Source organism: Balaenoptera ricei, chromosome 18, assembly GCF_028023285.1.
Source record: "Balaenoptera ricei isolate mBalRic1 chromosome 18, mBalRic1.hap2, whole genome shotgun sequence".
Taxonomy (NCBI): domain Eukaryota; kingdom Metazoa; phylum Chordata; class Mammalia; order Artiodactyla; family Balaenopteridae; genus Balaenoptera; species Balaenoptera ricei.
This window is the reverse complement of record NC_082656.1, coordinates 12249344-12271966: the sequence shown is the minus strand read 5'-3', so window position 1 is coordinate 12271966 and position 22623 is coordinate 12249344. Positions and strand designations below refer to the sequence as shown.

Below are 22623 nucleotides of genomic sequence, written 5' to 3'. Positions count from 1 at the left end.
AGGTGCCCCTTCCTTGACCCCCCAAATTATCAGTAAAATCCCTGATTATCACAGAATGCTGGTGAGAAGCAAGTCAAGGAGCAGGTACATCCCCTGCAGGTACCAGGAATGCTGAGGGAGGTGTGGGAAGAAATGGGTCAGGGGGACGCTTTCCTTTGTCACATGGTGGGGAACTGGTTTCAGCCCCAGTGCAACTAGCTCCTTGGATATGAGGTTCCCAGCTGACAAAGGTGCAGAAAAAGTGGTGCGGAGGAAGCATATTTTCAGAGGTTGAGAGGTGGGATGTGGCTGAGTGGAATGGACTGTGTGCTCTGCAGGTTTGGTGGAGAAATGGAAGGGAGCGTGAGGGGCAAGGCAGGTTGAGGGGAGAGTTCTTTTTTTGAGATAAGGGAGATGTAAGTGAGTTCACTGTCCAAGGGAGAAAGAAAAGAGCAAGAGGACTCCTGATGGGTAGACAAAGGGGCAGTTAGGATGCAGATGGAGGACTTCACCTTGGGAAGGTGAAGGATGTGCTGTTTTCCAAAACCAGAAGGAAGGAGAACAATTCCAGGAAATAAACAGCAACTCCAGGAAATTCTAGAGGGAGGGAAGGCAAAAGATTCGGCTGAATATTTACAGTGGTGTCATAGGTAGGTAATAGCTGCTGAACAGTGATGTGTTGTCACCTAGGGACGAAGCCTACGGGGGCCCAGCTGAGATGCAGTTTGGTTCCCCAGATGTGCAACACAGAGCAGATTCAGTTTTGGCTTCTTCCAGGAAAAATGTTTCCAACCAAAATTTCAAGATGATGCCATTTACCTAGAGCTAGAGGTTATGAAAAAATTAAGTAGATGAGGGATTCTTTGGTTGCTATGGAAAATATGATTAAAACGGCCAGTCATGGGGTGGATGGAAGCTGTGATGAAGCCATGATAAGGATGAAGGACAAGTGGGCAGGGCTGAAGGAGGAGGAAATATGGAAGCCTGTGGTCAGAGAGGATCTCAGAGTTCGGTATCTAATAAGTGTGATGATTCGGAGTGGTGGAAGTGGAGTGAAAGGAAGAGTGGTAGAGTTGAGGGGGCTGGAGAACTAGGACCTGAGGAGGTAGGAGAGCCATCCATGTGGGGGTGATGCTGGACCACAGTCGTGTCAGGTGATGAGTGGGGAGGAGGGCCAGCCACTTACTAAAGGGCCCCTTTGTTAAGGATGTTATCAATCATTCTGTTCAAAGCACTTTCACTTTAATGAATATTTATTGAAGTTTTTAGTATTTTATGATGGTAGGAGTATGTTGTGTCACATTTTCCTTTATCTTAAGGACATTTTTGCCAACTTTTTGTCTAAGACTCCTACAATTTCATACAATTTTAAATTTTATTCAAATTTTATTTTACTTTTTTTTTTTTAACTTTAAGGCACTTGAATGGATTAAAAAAATATCAAAAAGGGGGTCAGTAACTAAAGTTACCGAGGAAGGTAAGGGTGAGAGAACAGGATGTCAAAAGAAGAATTTATTGAGTGATGCTACCAGAACAAAAGTCTGAAACCGTGATTGGAACAAGAGAAACTGTTGACCATACTTAGCAGGAAAATAGACTGGTTGTATTTCAGATACATTTTCAGTAATAAAGCTCTCAATGCAAAAATGGTAAACTTCAGACCAAACTAACCAAAACATCTCAAACCTGTGCATTTGATTAGTTGAGGTGTTTCTGTATAATGGAACAAAGTGATTTGTAGTAATTAGTCCATGAGAAGCAAATTTTGTTTTTTGGTTTGTTTTTTTCGCCTCCTGATTTATAACCTTATGGAACTTTCTGGATGAGAAGGGATGTTTTCACTCCAAACCACTCGTTTTCAATCTAGTCAAAGACCCTAATCAGGCCAACACCACCTTGTGACCGTTGGTATTAAAAACTACTGATAGATGTAAACATGTGATTGGCTGTTGAACTGTTTTCCTTTGTCAGAATGAAATCAGCCCTTGAAATTAGAGCCACGTGTGTTCTATTCACACTGGAGAGAGCCAGGACAGTGAAAATGTCCTTCGGCCCCAAAGCAAGTTTTCAACCTTCTATTCTACTGTGATTTTCCTTTGCCTTTGCCTTTGAAATGGGAGATGAGAGAAGAGATTGGAGGTGATCATATCTGTCTAGGTTTTGGTTGGACTGGGGCCTGTCTTCATCAACAATGTCTCATATTTCCTCATCGTGGAAAGGAACTTGATCCAGATAATATGTGCTCATAGAGAGGATCATGAGATCATTGAAAATGGACTGTCCTTGGCTTTGCATTTGTATATGGATGAGTCTGATCTCAGAATTTATTTAAATTCACAGATTTTACATTTAAAAGCCCCAGGAGAGAGAAGCCACTCTGGAAACTGACTGGCATTTTCCATCCTACCTTTTACTCAAAGCTTTGTTAAACTCCTTTCCTAGCGAGGGGGAGACCATTTTCCTTGTGCAAATGCAGAGAAAAGTGGTTACAAGGCTTTAAAGGACTTAAATGCATGCAAAATATATAACACAGGAATCAGTGTTAAAAAAAAAAAAAAGCTCAAAGTAAATGCCTATTGTGGCCAAGAGATTAAATGCTTACTCTCAATATTAAATGTGTAGAAATAAAGTTCTTCTATCCATATAGATGAAAGCAAGATGGGTACAGAGGATGATGCAGCGTGGGTAATAACCCTACAGATAATCAGTGCATTAGTCAGGGTTCCCCAGAGAAACAGAACCAATAGGATGTGTATGTGTAAAGAGAAAGAGATTTATTTTAAGGAATTGGCTCACAGGATTATGGAGGCTGGTAAGTCTAACATCTTCAGGATGGGCCAGCAGGTTGGAAGCCCAGGGAAGAGCCAATGCTGCAGTTCAAGTCTAAAAGCCATCTGCTGGCAGGATTCTCTCTTGCTCAGGGAAAGTCAGTCTTCTGTTCTGTTCATGTCTTCAGCTGATTGGATGAAGCCCACTTGCATTATGGAGGGCAATCTGTTTTATTCTAAGTTACTGATGTAAATGTTAATTCATCCAAAAACACACTCACAGAAACATCCAGAAGAGTATTTGACCACATATCTGGATGCCATGGCCCAGCCAAGTTGACTCAAAAAATTAACCATAGCAGGTGGAACTAGATGGCATTGCCCAAGGTGCTGTTTGCAATACTGGCACAATGGAGTGAATGCCAAGGAAAGGAAGTCTTCATCTGTTTCTTCTACTTAGAGCATTGACAACTTTTCTTAAAATCAGGGTAGATCAAAAACACTATTAGCCTTAAATTCAGAAAAGTCTAATTTAAAAGATATTTTGGGCAAACTGTTTTAATCTGGTTGCTCGTGTTTGAAACATTTCTGCTAGGTTTGCATTTACAATACCAGCGAGGAAACAAAGATTTATGGAAAATATGTATGATCTCATATACCTAGGTTAATTGGTATTCTTCCAGGTTGTCCTTCATAGCCTGCCACTAAAAATAAGCAATCTTCTATTATTTGCCCACCTAGGATTTAGTCAGAAAAGCCGGTGTATTCTGTCTAATGATTTAGGAAGCGGAAACATTTTCATTCTGAATGATAATTTCCTGTTAATCATTGATGAACTTGAAGAGCCTTCCAGACTGTTCCTCAGTGTTTGAATTGGTCTCAGTAAAAATAAAGGAAGATAAAGGAACACTTATATACAAGTTAAAATGTTCTTATTCATTCTGGTTTTGCTAATAAAGTTACCAGAATTGGTTTCCTCCTCTTCATTCCCTGAATTCTTTTCATTATTTTATTATATTTCGGTGTGTGTCTGTGTCATTAAAATGATCGCCCCATATTAACCAGGACATTAAAAATGTATAGCATCAGATTTAGTAACAAAATGAACTTCGTTCAGTCGAACATTGAATTATTTCCCCCTTTGAGTCCTTTTAGACAAGGCACCTAGATTTTATCTTTTCAATATGATATTGGAAAAAATGAGGGAGTATTGGCAATTTGATGTGAAAAAGACAGTCCTTATAGTTATAATTAAATGTAGAAGCTCTGTTTTCTTGGTCTTATTCTTCTGGGGCGGAGGTTTAAGGAAGAAATCCTATCTCTTCCAGGCTACCTCTAAAAACACTTGGGGAAAAAAATTGCTCACAGCGTATGCTATTTGATAGAAAGTCACAAATTGCTCTTCGTAGCTTTCTGAATTTGTGGCTTATCTGCCCTTTCAAATTGAATGTGCTACAGGTATAACCTGTATGCTTTTGAACGTATCTTAAAGACGAGCCATTTCTTACTGCCATCCTCTTTGTCTTTCTTTGCTGATTTACGTTAATTGCTTTTTCTTTTTAAACATCTTTATTGGAGTATAATTGCTTTACAATGGTGTGTTAGCTTCTGCTTTATAACAAAGTGAATCAGCTATATATATACATATATCCCAATATCTCCTCCCTCTTGCGTCTCCCTCCCACCCTCCCTATCCCACCCCTCTAACTGCACTGTGGTTTGGGGCAGTGGATGAGATAGCAGTGCTGTCACATGTGGTTGCTTAATGATGCAACTGCTTGAACATTTTAGCTTCAGGTCAGGTTCAGAAGTTCAGGTACAGTGCCAGGCATTTGAAGACTGATTCAGAGCTTGAGCCCTGCCAAAATGATGCCACATTTGTCAGGCCTGGACTTGGGCAGAAGCTGCTGGAAGGCTCTTATTCATCTAAGCCAATCATTGATAATGAAGCTCGAAGAAACGTGCAATACTTTTTCTAAAGAAACAGACAACTCCACCAGTTGGCTGCCTTCTTTTATTTTTAGTATAATTACCAGGGGCAAGCTATCTTGCAAAATTGGTACCTTATATTAGCTGAGAATCTTTATCCTTGCGAGCTGACGCAGGGGTGTTTTATTAGTTAAGACTATGTGGCTTGAGGTCAATTGAGCACTATTCTTTCAAGATTTTTCTTGTGGGCTGTAATGTGATTGATGATCCTGCAGTATGGGAAGCTGACAGAGAAAAGCAGCTTCAGAAGAACGACTTCCCTGCTTTCATGCTTGTATTTTATCTAATTTGCTTGATTCCTGCCTCAAATATCTATCTATCTATGCATAGATTTCTGCTACATGGAAAGTTCCAGAACAGCTGTGTAGCTGAAATACCTTAATCAAGCATGGAGGTGAAATTGTGAAATGTAGTTCATTCCAAAAAATCACCATACCCTCAATCTATCACCACTAAATGGCTTAAGCTTTGTTTTGGTTTGGGTTTTTTTTTTTTTTTTTTTTTTTTGGAGGTGACATGCTACCCTCCTCCTCTTTCTTCTTTTCAAAGGGCTCATAGTACTGGTTCCAATATCTCAAAAGGATGTTTTGCAGATGAGAGAAAAGGACTTGAAAGTAGTCTGAAATGCTGTAAGAACTAGACACATTAGCTGGTCCCCCACCACCTTCTTCCTACCTTTCATACTCCACAGTCAGCTGTTAAAACACGTCAGCATTGAAAAGGGGGGGATGAAAAATATGGTGACCTGAAGTCTCACACATTGCCTGGCTCCTGTTTCTTGAGTATTCAGAGAAGGCAACTGAATTTGAGTCCTGTGATACCTGCCCAGGATGCAGTCAGCTCAGGTCCTCCTGCTGTGTCTCTGAAGCGTCATGTGATATGTAGTTCTGATTAGATTGTGGCTAGATATCATTATTATTACCATTATCAAAAGTGTGGGTTAATTCTTCTTGCGTGTAGGACTTAGTAATTTATAACAGATTCATTTACCTGCTCCTCACAACAACCTGGTCATGAAGACAAGGTGGGTGTCATCATCATCATCACCACCATCATCACCATCATACCCATTGTACAGATGTGGAAACTGAGGATGGCAGGCTCCACTCCTTTCCTGAGGTTTCAGTTAGTAAGCGACAAATCTGAGACAAACCGTGCTAGGTCCCATGCTTTTCCTGCATTTCATGTTGTCTCCTGCCTGCTGTGAGCAGACTTTGGTGGCTGTTGAGGAGAGAGAGAATTGTAAGATAAGGTCCCTGCTCTTGGTGAACAGAAGGTCACCTTGGAGAGACAGAATAGAGACATGAAATGACAAAGAAGACTGTCAGGTGGACCATGCGAGGTGCTAAGTGAGTGGTTCAGAGGACGCCTGCAGCAGGGATATCCTGTAGGAGAGGTGACTGAAGGCAGGGGACAGCAGAGGAAGCTTCAAGGAGGGAGTGGGACTTGAGCTGGGTCTTGAAAAGAGAATAGGTCTTAAATAAGAGAGAGCAGGAGCTGCCTGAGAGAAGGGATCACAAAACCAGGTGCATGGGATGGGTGCAAAGCTGAGTGAGCAGTTCTGTGAGACTCACGTGCCATGTAAGGAAGTAATTGGGAACAAGGTTTGAAACACAGCATAAGGGCCAGAATGTGGAAGATCTTGAATGCCTGAATTTGCACTCTATCCGTTGCATAGTACAAAGACATTGAGGGTTTTAGAGCAGCAGATTCATGTGTATAATTGATTAGAGATTGGAGATCACAAATGGGGGTGTATGGTATCCTATCAGTGCAGTTGATAAAGATGGGGGAATTGAGATGAAGGAGTGAATGACTAAGTATCACAAAGGAAAAGGCAACAAGGTTTGGGTGGGGGGATGAAAATAGTGATCATGTAATTTATTGTCCAACCAGGAGCTCCTCCCAGGAAAAACGCTAAACTGGTCGGGATGCTGACAAAACTGGCAGAAACTGGGACCATCCCTGGCCAACTGGACCTGTGATCACACTAGTTGAGAAAGAAGATGCTGAGGTTTTGAGACTGGGACAGTCATGGTGTCACTGGCAAGAGAAGGATTGCCAGCAAGGAAACTTAGTTTGGGGAAAGGATCATGATCTTGGCTCTTAAGCTTTGAGATGACAGTGTGATGTCAGGCTTAAACTTCCAGTGGAAAGTGAGAAATGCACAAAAGTTGTCTGTAAATCCTTCTGGTTTCGCCTTTCATTCCTCCTTGACCCCAGACCTTTTAAAGGAGCATTTTCTCTTAAAGAAGGCAAGAGAGTAAGAAATGGGCCTTCTTCCTGGCGTTGCTGACCTGTTGCCCTGAAATTCTGCATTTTAGAAACTTGAGCCTGGATGGACTGCCAGGAACTCATCATCAGTGTGTCTTTGGCTTGCGGAAGCGCGGCTGTGCACATTTTCCCCGCGTCAAAGGGAATTCTCTGTCTCCTAAGTGGATTCAGACCGCTTTGAGTTTCAGAAAAGCAGAATTGCATGTTGGCTGTCACCTGTTACCCACTGAGGTTTTTAGGAGGAAGAAGTGTGGACTAGAAAAGTACGAGTGTGGGAACCAAATGATTATCTGTGATTTAGTTGTGAATTAGAAAGAATTTAGCCGTTTGTTATTGGTGGCCTTGAGGCTTCTCCGAGTGGCAATTTAACCAAAATAAACTCAAGCTAGTGAAATCCTAAAACATGATTTTCATGATTAGAGATGTCATTTGGGTTTTTTGGGTGATTTGTGTGGCACTTTGCGGGCATTTATAAAAGCTTTATCTGTGTTATGTTTAAGATCTTCCTAGATTTCATTCCAAATAGATGAAATAGCCTGTTACATGAAGTTAGAAGGGGGCAGGCAATTTCAAGCTCACAGAAGGTTCTTGAACCAGACCTGGATTTGCCAAGGAGAAGACAGTCCTCTCACCCCCTCAGGAACCTAGTTCATGAGGAAAACGGAGGCAGTCACTGCCCTTCACAGGAATTTGAAAATGTCCTTCTCCATAGTCAGCCTTTTATTCTCCAGGCCTACTTGGTAGACATGATATAAAACAGAAGCCATCAGATTCTAAATAACTTGGTTGAAATATTCAGAAATACCTCCCTAAAACAGTTTCCCAGCATTGGTTACCTGTTTAATTAATCAACAAAAACCAGTAACATGTGAAGTCTTACTTGGAATTCAAAATGAGCTTGGAAACCATCTGCCCTGACTTAATCAGGGGTGGTCAGTGAGTGTAGACAGCTCCACCCAGGAGCTGGGAGGAATCCAGAGATTTCCAAGCCCGGCTTAAAGTAAAACACATTTACTGAGGCTGTAGATTCTGTGTCTAGGAGCTAGGTGGGAGGGGGGAAGGTGTCTATTACAGTGAGAGCTGCTGCCTCGGAGTGTAAGACCAGTTCCAACAAGGGCAGAATCACGTGGTGGGGAATGGCCAGGAAGGGCTTGGGGTGGAGACGGAACCTGGGGGCCTTGAGGCAGGTGGAAAGACGGACAACGAGAGGCCCTCCAGGCAGAGCAGCGAGCAGGGGCCAAGGAGCCACATTCGATTGATGTTCAAGGGCACTGAAGAGTGTCCCGTCTGGGGCAGGCGATGTTTTCCAAAGTTCTAGGAAATATGGAGGCTTCATGAGGATGCTGGCAGCGTTCCCACCTTGACCAGGTGTGAAAGGTGCTTTCTCTCTCAGTAGGACAGGAGGCCCATTTCCTTTCCTACTTGTTGCCAAATATTTTCTGTTTCTTTCAGTACTTTTAAAGTATGTTGCTGAAGTCTAAACCCCTTTACTACCCAGAAATGGTCCCTAGCCTTGATTTATTGACAAAACTGCTGAGCTCTGGAAAATCTTAGCCTGCCTTTAAAAGCTGTGCAGCCTTTAGTACTCTCCAGGGCAGGATGTGGAAAGGATTGTTTCAAAATATAAAGAGTAGGGCCTGTGGGGCTCTGATGTTTCAAAATATAGGTAATGAATACATGCCATAATGTTTTAGTATCAGAAAATATGTTACACACAAATACTAGTTCTTAAAAAACTTGTATTTTGGTATTTAGTATTAGTACAGATTGTATTCTGATTTTAAATCTATTTTGATATCCTTGGGGACAATTAACACATGGTTTTAAAAGGGAGACATTGTTAGGACCTAGGACCATAAATGTATTTTCTACGCTTATTACAGTCTCGCCTTCGGATAGAATTTTCATATTTTTATTAGACATATATAAAAGGACATAATTAAGATGGGCTACCCCAGAGTTGTGCTTTCTTTAAAAAAAAAAAAAAAAAAAAGGTAATTTATAACTTAGGCATTCCCCTTTCCTATTGCAATGATTATATCTGGCATTTATTAACTCTCAGTTTATCATATATCAGCTATTTTTTTAAGATTAAAGATGATTTCCTTCAAAGGTGAAAAATAGGAAAAAGTCCTTATAAGGGTCACGATTTGAAATTCCCAAGTATGTATCTTTTACAAAAACTAGATTCACGTAAACTTTTCCAGTACACACACGTATCGTAAGGGAGTTGTTACTGGGAGGGCCGGGGAAGTCACCTCAGAGGAGAACAGCGCTTAGTGGGCACTGGAGGGACTGAAGATGGTATGGATGCTGTACCCTGTTATCCTCTAAATCGCGGGATAATTTGTAAAATTCCTAACTTATCATACGTTGAAAATTCAGATCTTCATTGTGGAAGATGTGCCCCCAGACAAGAGAGGGCTAGTATGGAATTTCCGAGGGCTCTCACTCCTGGAGTGGGCATCCCTCCCGGCCGTGCCCTGGTGATGCCCTGTGTGTGGTTCTGGGCAGCTGCGCTGGTGCAGGTCTTCTGAGATGTTCTGGGCTGCAGCCGTTTCCTCACTGCAGATGAATAATGAATGAGCGGTGGGTGAAAGCTAATGGTTCAGGATACAGTCAGAAGCTCCCTGCAACATGGGTAACCTTCCTTTGTCATCTCCATGGCAACTGCTATTTATCCAGACATGCTAGTACTTCAGAAGACAGTGAGGAGTAACCAGTTTCTGTAACTTCGGGTCAGCTGTTGAGAAATCCACAGACTGAGACAGAATGAGTAAAGAGAAGGCCATCTGCGTGTGGTGGAGAAGCTCTGTTAGGCCATTCTTTGGGATTTTCATAGATGGTGAAATAAACAGTAAGCTGTGAGATGCGAATCAAAAGATGAGTTCATACTTTTTCCCCCCGAAACTCTGACTTGGCGCCTGGGTGGGCGGCGTGGTGAGGGAGTGCTCAGGAATCTTCCAGGTGGCTTTCCCGGGATGCAGTGGGAGGGCTGGCACTGGTGGTAGGAACACAGAGAGCAGCTGACTGCACATCACTGGTACTAACGGGCTCCCAGCCTCATGCGTGAGTGACACGGCTCACCCGCCGCCCGGGCGCCTTGTCCCCACTGCTGGCGCTGATGTCAGCCTGTGGCTCTCACACTCGGGGGCTGGTCCTCCGCTGCCACTCAGCCAGCGTGTAGGGCAGGCTGGTCTGCCTGAGCCCTGAGGACAGTGGTGCCCCAGTCATTGATAGATGGAGGGAGAAACACAGGGGCTGGCTGAGCTGGGAGGCGCCAGGAGAAAGAGAAGAGATGAGAAGAGCCAGGGAATGCCCAGAAGTGTGGCCTGGAAGTCGGTCCAGCAGAGGCCGGACCTCGCATCACCAGCACAGCCTGCAGTCAGCCGGGCCAGCCTGGGGACCCCTGAGGATGGGGGATGCCCTTGGCCCTAGTGGAGGAGAAGTGGGAAACATTGAGGAGACCATACCATGAAAGCTCTAGAAATATTCAGACATGGGAAATAAATTAGAAAAGTAACTCTCCACACAGTCAACTTTTGGCCTGGGAAGCATATAGTATTGGGTTACCTAAAATCTGAGGGAGAAGAAGCAAGTTTTATAGACTTGGATTCCACCTTGGCCTCATCAACTCAGGGCCGGTGAGACGTCTCCTCTCAGCCTCTTTTCCACTTCATCTCTAAGGAGGGGCAGTGATCCTCCTCAGGGTCATTTTTAATATGAAATGAGGCAACGTGCATAAAAAGATTAAGCCGAGTGCCTGGCATCTCACTGCTATGAATATGAAAGGAAAGCATTTCTCTTTGCTAAGACTGTCTCCTAAGTCTCCCCTCCCCAGAGAAGGGGGGCGAGGGATGAAACGTGTTTGCTGAAGGAGGTGGCTGGACCTAACAGATCCTGCAGGAACGCACTTTGCGGAGGAAGGGATGGTCATGGCGCTTTGGCGACTGCACAGCTGGGTTGGCCGTAGTCTCTGGATGACCTGCCCGAGTCCTTCTGGGCGTCTTGGCCCAGCTGCCTAGGGGCGCAGGCACCTGGAGATGTGTGTCTCCTCTGGTCGCGTGAGAGGCCATTGGTTGGCCATCTGTGGGCATGTCCCGCCTTATGGAGAAGTCACCGTCAGTATTTCATTCTGAGCCAGCCTCCAGCTCTGACTCGCCTCATTTTCCACCCCTTCCTCTGCTCAATTAGTGAGAGCACAGGGAAGGGCAAGTCATTTTGAGATTTTTCTATGCAAAATATCATTAGGAAAATGGAGCTTTCATAAAAACATTCAACCTTCTCTGTGCAAACATCAATGCCTTTTAAAAACTGATCATCCAGACTTCCTTGCGGCAACGGACCCTGCCTTCCTACCGTGTTTCCCTGTCTTCTGTAGGTGCCCCCCTCCACGTGTCCTGTGCTTGGACACATCAAACAAGCCGTCACTGCCTTGTTTACGTACTGGAAAACCAAGGGGTAGGTTACTTACCAGTGTAGCCTGCTGCTTACAGAAGGATCTTGCTCTACCTCTTAAGATCAGGAGGGTCCCAGCAGTGTCTGCATTTCTCCACCCACCCCTCCCAAGTCATTTACTTCCAGGAGGGTGGTAGGTGCAGAAAGCTGCCGGTGATTCACACAAGAAACCATCCCAAGAAGCAGTCTCCACCGAATGATGAAAATTGCAGTTTTTGTGAAAGTGGTGGTCAATCCTGCATCTATCCTCAGTATGTGCTTTTGACTTTAGCTGGCTAGTCAGATCTGATTCAAAGTGTGTATGAAGGCCAAAATACAATGAATACCCAACAGATAGCTATAAGAAGGTGTGATGGGACTAAACCACACTAGAATTTAAGGGGTCACTTGCTAGGCTGAGTTCAGGACTAAATCCCCAACCCCCAACTTCCTGGCCCTCCCTTGCCTCTTATAAAATGGGGATAATGTACTTTATCCATTTTCTAAGTGCAGCTAGACCTTATGAACTCTTGATATCTTCTCTGATTATGGTTATTTGGATTTCTTTACTTCTCCTTAAATCTGGGGATAAACAGGAATAGGGATACTGCTGTACTGAGGGTGTGAATTTCTTCCCAATAAAATATCTATTTCTTCCATGAGAATACATTTTTATTTGGGGCAAGTATACATTTTAGAATGAGCCCTTAATGTTCTGCTAGTTGGCATTACCACCTGACCATAGGGGAGGAAGATTCTGGAAAGGGAAGATTAGAGGCCCTGGAGAAGGCAACATGGGCACCGTGGTCCATCACCAGCCTATCCTCGGCCTACAGGCCCCCGAGCCTCTCTCTCCCAGGGGCCAGCTGCCCTCTCCTTGCAGTAACCGGTTCTAGTGCCTGGAGAGCTGTCAATTACCTTTTAGCCACTTACCCACTCTGCTAATTGCAAACTAAGCAGACTCTGCAGCCTGCTGTTTTTCCCAACTTCCTTTACTTTCCTGGTATTTATGTTTTAGCTCCTTTTGAATTACATTTCACTTATCGGTTTCTAAATACTCTTTCTTCTCCCACTTTGTATTTTATATGTCCTAATTTTCTTTTGAAGCAGAGAACAAGAATCAGTGTCAGATATTCTAAAAGGACTGCCAGTGCCACACCTGCTATTTTTGATCCTCCTAACCTAAAAATCCCTAAGGATGGCTAATCCCCCTTGCAGGAGCCATTGTTTCCAGGGAGAACTGGCTTATTGGCTTTCCACACCTTGATTAGGAACTACGGTAGAGAAAGATGGGGTGACAGGGAAGTCATCTGGCAGCAGGGCTAAATGAATCCGTAGTCGGAAAGATTGCCAGATTTCCCTAATTGCTGTTTTTATTTGCAGAACTTCTATTTTAAGTGCACACACACACGTGTGGATTGACAGGCACTAGCCATAGTAATGGCTGTGTCTGTCTGTAGTGCCTGCAAACACTCGTTTCCATGGTGATGGGAAGCACTGCAGAGACACGGTTATGGTGCTGCTGGGACCAGGGCGCTGACACACAGGAGGCTTCTCGAGTGTGCGTACGTGCGTGTGTGTGCGTGTGCGCGTGCACGTGTGTGTGTGTGTGTGTGTTGGGGCGGGAGTGGGGACTGTCGAGAGCCACGGGAGGGAGGGGTTGGGAGGTAAGATAGGTGGGCAGGGCATTAACTGGGAGAGAGGCCTGGGGGAGACCAGAAAGGTCATACTTGGATCAGGGAGATTCTAGAAAATCATAGAGGAAGGTGAATATAGGTGGGAAAAGGAAGGGGCACATGGAGATTTTCTCTCTTTCCCTTGAAAGGTTTATGGTGGCAGGATTATCCCACACAGAGGGGAAAGGGAGAAATCGAATTCAGCAAGCAGAGGCGGACGGTGCAGGTGGTTTGAGTGTCAGGGTTTCTGTAACTCCAGAGTCAAGGGTTTGCTGTCCCCAGCCCCAGTGCGTCAGGAAGAGGAGGGAAATGCTCTCTCTCACCCCTGCAGGAATGGGGGACCTGTGAAGCCATGACTCAGTCTCCCCAGCACTGTGGCGGAAACAGCCACCGGGGTGGAGAGCACGCAGAGTGGCCTCATCCTAGTCGGCGTGAAGGATGCGAGGCAAAGGATGGCTTCATCCGGGTCTCACAAGGGCACAACCCTCCATCAGAGCCCTCGAGGGGTCTCCAGAGAATCTGTAATGTTAGCATTTGTTTTGTGGACACTGACTGAACCCTCAGCTAAAAGGCAGACACCCACCCTTGGGGTCAGCGACCAAAAGGGAACTTTGGGGGATCATTCTGCTAGTCTCTGGTTGTAGAAATTGATGATTTTTGAGCATTTATTAACAACCAACAGTATGCCAGAAGTGGTGCCGAGATCTGCACCACTGTGGGCAGGTGGTATCCACCCCGTTTTACAGTTGAGAATGTGGAGGCTCAAAGAGGTTGAGCCATTTGCCCACAGTCAAGGAGGTCAAGGCAAAACCAGATTTCCAGATTGCAATTCACTGGTTTCCTGTATTGGCTAGTTCCTCTTGTATGCAAACCCTTAATTTCCTGATGGAAGGATTCAGGGCTGAGAAATCTCCATTGAACTTGGCTCCACTCATGGGCTTGTTCATGAAAGGTCAAGGGGTAGTGGAAGGACCAAGAGGTGGTAACCAGGCCCAGCATGAGTTTGACCATGGTTGGCTCCTTGACAGAAGTGCTTTCCAGGGATTAACTCTTAACCAACCTTGGAAAAGAAGCTCTTGGAGATGTTCCTGTGTACCTCTTGACTTTTTAAGAGTTCTGGACCCTACAGGAAGCTTGGTAGATAAAGCAGATGAAAAAGCCATTCACCCTAATGAATAGATTTGGGAAACCAAACACTCTGGAATCATTTGTATCTCCCCCCAAGAATGTGGTTTAAGCAAAATGCTTTTAGGTTTTTGAAAAATCGTATTCCAAATCTGAAGACTGACAGAAAAGCATTCACTTGTGTTGAGTTATTTATAGTCATTTTTGTTTTGTTTTGTTGATCTTCACATTTGGGCTCTCATTGTGGGTTTAACAATTAGTGGAATTTTGAATTCTGACTTCACTAAGTTGGAATTCATTTAAATTGCTTGCCCTCACGTAGGCGCCTAGTCAGATTCCTGGTTCCTTCTTTCCCTTGAGAAAGGAGTTGACCAGAGGGGGGCTGGGACCCCATACCGACGCTTTTCCATTCTGACCTAGCATCCTCCCAGGTGGTGTGGTGGAATCCAGAGGCAGGAAGCGATTTAAATCTTAAATCTGTGAGGCATTCCTTTAACCCTAAGTACTACTGCAGTGTTATACAATTAGGGCTTTTTCATACAGTTTCAACCTTGGAAAGAGTTTTAAAAGGTTCACCTCACATCCACTAGGATAGCTACTATAAAAAAACATGCATACACACGCAAAACCCAACAACAGGAAATAACAAGGGTTGGCAAGAATTTGGAGAAATTGGAACCCTTGTGCACTGTTGGTGGGGATGTAAAATGGTGCAGCTGTTATGGAAAACAGTACGGTAATTACTCAAAAAATTAAAAATAGATTTACCTTGTGAGTCAGCAATTCCACTTCTGAATGTATGCCCAAAAGCAGGGTTTCAAAGAAGTATTTGTACACGCATGTTCATGGCAGCTTACTCACAGTAGCCAAAAGGTGGAAGCAACCCAAGTATCGATCAGCAGAAGAATAGATAAACAAAATGGGGCGTATACGTACAATGGAATATTCTTCAGCCTTGTAAAGGAAGGAAATTCTGACATATGCTGCAGTATGGATGAACCTTGAAGACATTATGCTAAGTGAAACAAGCCAGTCACAAAAAGACAAATACTTTTTTTCCCCACTTGTATGAAGTATCTACTGATAGAATATTATAATTCCTGGAGACAGTAGAATGATGGTTTCCAGGGGGAGGGGAGAACAGGGAGTTATTATTTAATGGGTCCAGGGTTTCAGTTTTGCAAGACGGAAAGAGTTTTGGAGATGGATGCATAATAATATGTACTTAACACTGTCCAACTGTTTGCTTGGAAAAGGTTAAGATGGTAAATTTTATGTTAGTGTATTTTACCAGGGTTTAAAAAAATGCATGAAGGGGTTTCTCCAGTTAGTCCAACTGTTCAAGTATATGAAATTTCATTATATTTCCAACAGCAAACTTTCAGTTTTGATAGGGTTTAGCCAGCATGACAGAAGGACCAGTGTCTCCGATCCAGCTGACTTGATGCCAGAGTTGCTCAGAGAATCCTCCACGTCTCGGAGAAGGGGGACCAGCCGCCTGCATACGGTTGCCTGTATAGAGACAAAGGTCGTTTTCAGCCCTCCAGCAGGCTAACACATTGCAGAAACACGCTGCTCTCCAGCTGTTAAGATTTGAATGAGGTAAATGACCATGATTGGCCTTTCACCACCGGGATTTGTTCCCGATGAATCATCAGCATTTGACCGAGAAGCCAACTCAGCATCTTTTGAAAAGAAAAAAAAAAAAAAATCCAGTCCTTTCCCTTTTAGCCCCAAATGCTGTGAGTCAGAGCTTTGGCAGGGGGAGTGGAAAGCAGTGAGAAATCGGTGGGCCTTTAAGGGTCTAGCGGGAAAGGAGAGCTCTGAGAACAATGTCACTTGTGGGTTGGCTGTGATACATCTGCAAAGCAAGGGCAGTGGCTCTTCACAAGCTTTCCGCCCCTTACCTGTGTGTAGGTTCTCTTTCTGGTTGTCTTAGCTCTGAACGCCCTGTGAGGACCCGCTGGTGTCCCCTGTCTTCCAGGAAGCCTCAGATCAGCCTCAGGTCTCCTGGTTCACAGGCTGTATTATGTGGTCTTTAACAGTCGTTGGACAGCCAGTTGGCACTTAGTGTACAGCCTTTGGACCGCTGCCTTTCCATGGGTGAGGCCCATCTCCCAGCTGGACATTAGTCCTCCAGGCAGCTATGTGGCTCCCCCTCTACTCCCTTTGGAGCCTAAGTCACTGGCGACAGCTTGGGATGTTACTAAACTCTGGAGGACTCAGATCCCTCACTTTAAAAACAAACAGGTAGGGACTTCCCTGGTGGTGCAATGGTTGAGACTCCACACTCCCAGTGCAGGGGGCCTGGGTTCGATCCCTGGTCAGGGAACTAGATCCCACATGCCGTAACTAAGAGTGTGCGTGCCACAACTAAGGAGATGGAGAGCTGCAACTAAGGAGCCCGCCGGCCGCAATGAAGGAGCACACATGCCACAGCTAAGGAGCAGGCGAGCCACCTGCCACAACTAAGACCCAGCACAACCAAAAAAAAAAAGTGCTTTAAAAAACAAACAAACAAACAAACAGGTATAACTACCCTTCAAGTAGTTATAGGTAGTAGTCAAGGTAGTATTATAAGGCTTAGATGAGACAATATGTGTAAAACATTTAGCACTGTGCCTTGCCTTCAGTAAATGCTGGTTATTACTCTTACTAGTAGCTTGTGTCACAGGTATGTATAGTGTTTGGGAGTTAACCTGAGTTTATCACCCTTTTAGAAAACAATCCCATTCTTCTTCTAATTCATGCCATTCTTATTTTGGAATATTTTTGCGTGAAATGGGGGCATTGAAAGAAAAAAAAAAAAACAGGTATAGAAGTCTGATGTAATTGCTCAGGCTGAGTGTGGGACTTTCCTGGAGTTCTAGTGCCACCAAGTGGACAACTGTGTTATTACATCTTGGCTATTTTGAGTTTTCGCAGTCTATTGCGTTGTTAAAATGGCAAATTATTCTGTGTATCATTTCTCTATTTTCCCCCTTAATTATAATTATTACTCTTGTTTCAAGGAGTAAGGTTAAGTAATGGAAAACTGATTATAAAAGTAGTGCATGTGGACTTACTGAATAAAGGGAACACTGACTTACACAAAGCAGAAGGTCAATTCCTCTTAAATGCGCAAGTGTTTTCTTCATGTATTATTTATATCACGTCAATACAGTGATGCATTTGAAATCGACACCAATTTATAATGAATCATTAGTAACAAGATACTAAGATTTCATTAAGGGCCAGTGCCATTTTGCTTCATATTACCTACCCCAGTCTGTCAGTGGGGCTGGCATTTGAACATTCACAGAATTGCTACCAGGGTAATTGGTCCGCAGTGTAGAGTAGGTTAGTCCTGTTCCCAAAATCGTTTCTGAACTTTCCTCCCACCTTGGCTTTCCTCATGGAGAAGGGAGTGCCTCTCCATCATTTTCTGCACCGCTGGGATGACATCTGGGTGTGGTTAGTCCTTGGGCATGAATTGTATACATGGGCTTATTATTACTTTAGCTGCTGGAGAGTGGATTAGTATTGGTGAGCTGGGATTTTCTAAACCCAGTCGTTTGTTCTTCTCAGCCTCTTTCTCTGTGTCATGGCAACACCCATCTCTGGCTGCGTTCTGACCTCGTAGGTGTGTCCTCACTCTTGTTATTCAAGGTGTCCTGGGGGAGTGGAAGAGACATGGGTCATCAAAAAAGCACACCTGCTGATCAGTATTAAATGCACACATTTCTATACCTTAATCAGCAAAATTTAATATTGGGACAACTTAGAACAATATGCTCCTCTGATGGGAAACTCGGGTGTGTCCCCTCACACACTGTGGGAAGGTGTTGGCTTTGGATTGGAGGCTGGTGGTCCACTGTGAAGTTTCCAAATCATACTAAGGAAATGGCCCCTGACTTTGAGCGGGGACAGGGCTCCCTACCCTAGAGAGTTGACACAAGAAGGGCCAAGAAAGATTGGCCCAAACGACGTTCAATATCAAGTTCGTACCAAGTCCTTGTAGGAATCCTCAAGGTGATTTCAGGTGAGTTAGGACAGAGCCTTGAAGAAATCAAGAGAAAAAAACATAAGCAGTTCTGTATGATGCTCGAACTCAAGATTTTGAAAAGCTAACTCATCCTCTTGCTTAGGGGTTACAGACGTCCCTTGTTTTGCTTTGTTTTTGTTTGTTTCAGTTTCAGAACCATTTTATACAAAGTGACAGTGTCAAAATTCTGGTAGAAATCGGGGTCGGGGTGGGAGTGACATTCTGCTCAGGAGGTGTCCCTGGCATCACCGTTGAACACGTGGATGAGGAGGCATCCTGGCGCTCCTTCATTTACTGCCTGGATTAGTCCAGAAAGGGTGAGAAGCCTCTTGATGTCATCTACCTGCGCCTCTGTGTTTCTGGCGTGGCAGGCTGGCGCCGTGACGAGCGGGCCGGCACAGCGCAGTGGGGTCTCCAGCCCCATGCAGGTCAGAGCCCCTCTCTCCTCTCAGTCAGCTCTGGCTCTCCACCGTGGCTCATGTGTTCCTACCTGCACACTCTGAGCCCTTACACCTTCGTCCTCTGCCTGGTCCACGCCACGAGCCCCACCTGCCTTCTCTGCTCTTGTCCCTGGCAGCTCGGTGATGCCGGAGAAACAGTTAGTGGTGGGGACCGATGCCTTTCAAAACTGTGGTTTTCAGTCACAGTGGATTGAGATAAGCCCTTACCCAGTCTTTGAACATGGAGTACGTAGGATTTGGGCCTCTGAGGTCAGCCTGATGTGCTCATACGCAGCTGCTGTGTCCTTGGAGACATCACTTGGTCCCTGCAGACTGAGGACAGCCATGGCATCTGCCTCAAAGGGCTGTTGATTTAAATGAGATAATTGGGCTAAAGTTCTTAGCACCTTGCCTGGTATATGAATGAGCTTGGGCAGCTGTAACAAAGTACCAGAGACTTGGAGGCTTAAACAGCAGAGATTTTTTTGTCTCATCAGTCTGGAGGGGAGAAGTCCCAGATCAAGGTGTTGGTGGGGTTGGTTCTTTCTGAGGCCTCGCGTCTTGGCTGGTGGATGGCCGTCTTCTCCCTGTGTCTTCACGTGGTCTGTCTCTATGTGTCTGTCCAGATTTCCTCTTCTTAGGAGGACATCAGTCAGTGTGGAGTAGGGCCCATTATAATGACCTCTTTTTCACTTAGTTACCTCTGTAAATCTCTATCTCCAAATACTTTGCTATTTGATATATGACCTTTCCTGCTCTTTTGAAAAATGAAGTACCAGGGCATAAACTCATTCAACCTTCAGACTGTTCCCCATTCTCCAACCCCCAAAAACCTTGCCTACGTCTCCTCCTTTCCTTCCAGTCCCAGAAGGTGAGTTTTCTCTCTCCCTCCACAAGCTCATTCCTACACTTAGGCCCCCTTGGACCCCTCTCCTCCTGGACCCCCAGCTGGCAATTGTTCTTCTCTTTTTTTAAAAAAATTTATTTATTTATTTATTTATGGCTGTGTTGGGTCTTCGTTTCTGTGCGAGGGCTTTCTCTAGTTGTGGCAAGCGGGGGCCCCTCTTCATCGCGGTGCGCGGGCCTCTCACTATCGTGGCCTCTCCCGTTGCGGAGCACAGGCTCCAGACGTGCAGGCTCAGTAATTGTGGCTCACGGGCCTAGTTGCTCCGCAGCATGTGGGATCTTCCCAGACCAGGGCTCGAACCCGTGTCCCCTGCATTGGCAGGCGGATTCTTAACCCCTGCGCCACCAGGGAAGCCCAATTGTTCTTCTCTTGTATCTTCCGCTCATGACGTCTTCCCCTTCACTGCAGCCCTTGAATGTGTTCCTCCTGACGTACACATGCTCCCTTGACCCTGCCTCCTTCTCTCTCTCCTCTGCTTCTCATCCAAGCTTTTGAGGGAGAGTCTGCATCCCACTTTCTCCTTTTCCTCATTCATTTATTTGTTCATGGGGCATCTTCCCTTTGTCAGACACTGGGCTGGGTTTCGGGGATACAAAGGTGCGCATCCACAGTCCCAAGACCGAGAAGGAAGCAGACCATCACAGTATCCTGAGGTACGTGCCCTGGGAGAGGAAAGCCCAGGGAGCCCATGGGGGGATGTGGGCACATCCAGCCCATCAGGGAGTGGCCAGAGGCGTTGGGGAGAGCTTTCCAGCAAGAGAAGCCCATGAGTCCTGAGGGGTTAGGTGGGCCATGAGCATGTGGGGAGGTCTTCCTTGTAAGTGAGAGGACCTGGGTTCCTCTGGTGAACAGAGTTTCTTGGCTCCCATTTACTGCTCAGCTTGCCAGCCTCCGCGGGTGCCACTCCACTGAAAGGATTTTCATGGGGTCCCAGAGGATTGGTTGCATTTTTATCTTACTTGACCACCTCTCCTCCCGGCACTTCTTCTCCCTCGCTCCCACCCTCATCCGGTGGTCCTCATCCCTTTCCCAACTTTCTTTCTCTGTCTTCTTCACGGAAGCCCCTCTGCTGCGGCCCCCAGAATGTTCTGGGAGCTGACTCGGGCAGCTGGGTTAGTAGTGATGTCATGGAAAGACGGGAGGAAGAGCAGGCTTTGTAAGGTGGGAACCGTGATGCATTTGTTCAGCGTGGGGACTGTTAGTTTCATGACTGGTGATGTTCAGGGGACAGAAGAGAGCAGAGGGGCAGGGCAGGGCTGCACCGGAAGGTGGAGGTTATCAGCTCTCTTTTCTTTGTCCCTCACACCTACTCGAGCACAGAGTTCTGTAGTTTTTACGCTCCGGCCGTCTTTCGGATCTGCCTTCTCATGTCCGTCGTAACTGCATTATTTATCATCACAGTCTGCCCTCTGTATCTGTGGGGTCCATCTCCACGGTTGGTTGAAACCTTGGATGCGGAACGTGCCTACGGGGAGGGCCGACGGCACTTCCTTCCCAATCTGTGTCCAAGGTGTCCCCCAGCCCCAGCCCCGCCTTTCTAAAATGCCACCCACGCTGATCACTCCTTTGCGTTTGGCCACCTGCAGTGAGTTCACAGTCTGCACCGTATCGAGGCAGAATGCCTCTCCTGGGCTTTCGAGATCCTTCGTAATCTGGCCCCATCCTAATGATTAATTTGTAAATTCATCAGGAAATATGTATTGAGCACGATGTGTGTAGCTCCGAGGGTAAGGAGTTGGTCCCCCTCCCTCCCTGTCTCACTGCACACATGTGGGCTGAGCAGTTAGTAGGCAGTCGGTATCGTATGGTTAATAGATTTGCATGATGGGGAATCTACAGGCGGGAAGAATTCACTACACGTTGTTTGGGAAGCACATAAAGATCCTAAGGGAAAGAAAGCAGAGAGGAATGTGTCCCAGGATGTGGGCAGGATAGGGTTAGGGCGCTTTGCTGTCGAACTAAATGGAGGGCAAAGGCTGAAGAAGTAATTGAGATGTGGGAAAGGGATAGGCGTCCAGGTCTGCCGTCAGCAATTTATGGATGAGAACTTTAATTCTGTGGTTACAAAAGGAGACGCTCCTGGGAGTGCAGTCAATGAAGGCCTGGAAGGGTTTAGTCTAGACGTAGAAAGGAAGTCCACAGGGGGATGATTATTAGTTGTTAGAAGGTAGGAGTCGGTGTACCTCCATCCCTGTCTTGCTGCCAAATGAAAACAAAATACAGGGATGGGATTTCATCCCAGAGTCATCTCATCGGCTCCAGAGCCCAGCACCAGGCCCCGGGAGGGTGCCTTTGTCACGGACTCTGTCCAAGCACCGTCTCCTGCCTCGAGCTACGTCAACTCTGAGCCTCTGCTCCAGTTACATGGCTGTCAATCTATCTTTCTCTGCCCACCTCACTGCCAAGAAATATTCAAGAGATAATGGGACCTAGAGATTATCATACTAAGCAAAATACATCAGAAATAGAAAGACAAATACCGTATGGTTTCACTTATATGTAGAATCTAAAATATGACACAGGTGAACTTGTCTGTGAAACAGAAACAGTCTCACAGACAGAGAGAACAGACTTGTGGTTACCAAGGGGGAGGGGAGGTGGGGGAGGGAAGGACTGGAGTCTGAGATCAGCAGATGCAAACGATTATATATAAGATGGATAAACAACAAGGCCCTACTGTATAGCACAGGGAACTGTATTCAATATCCTGGGATAAACCATAATACAAATGAATATGAAATGAACCATATGAAAAAGAATATATGTATATGTATAACTGAGTCACTTTGCTGTACAGCAGAAATTAACACAACACTGTAAATCTACTATACTTCAATAAAATTTTTTGTTTTTTAAAAAAGACAATGGGCTGTGGATACAGCCCATCGCACTGTGGAGGAGCAGAAATCTCCTAACTTCGGTCCTTTGAGCGTCATGATGCTGCACAGCTGGATTTGACCCAATTTTCTTTTGAACTGAACTGGGTGTGTTCCTGGGGCGTTTG

General features: G+C 45.3%; 1 protein-coding gene across 3 annotated transcripts in view; it reads left to right on the top strand.

The window, feature by feature from the left end:
* Window positions 1–22623, top strand: part of DCLK1 (doublecortin like kinase 1) — a 328932-nt gene that overhangs the window by 123214 nt on the left and 183095 nt on the right. The window lies entirely within an intron of this gene.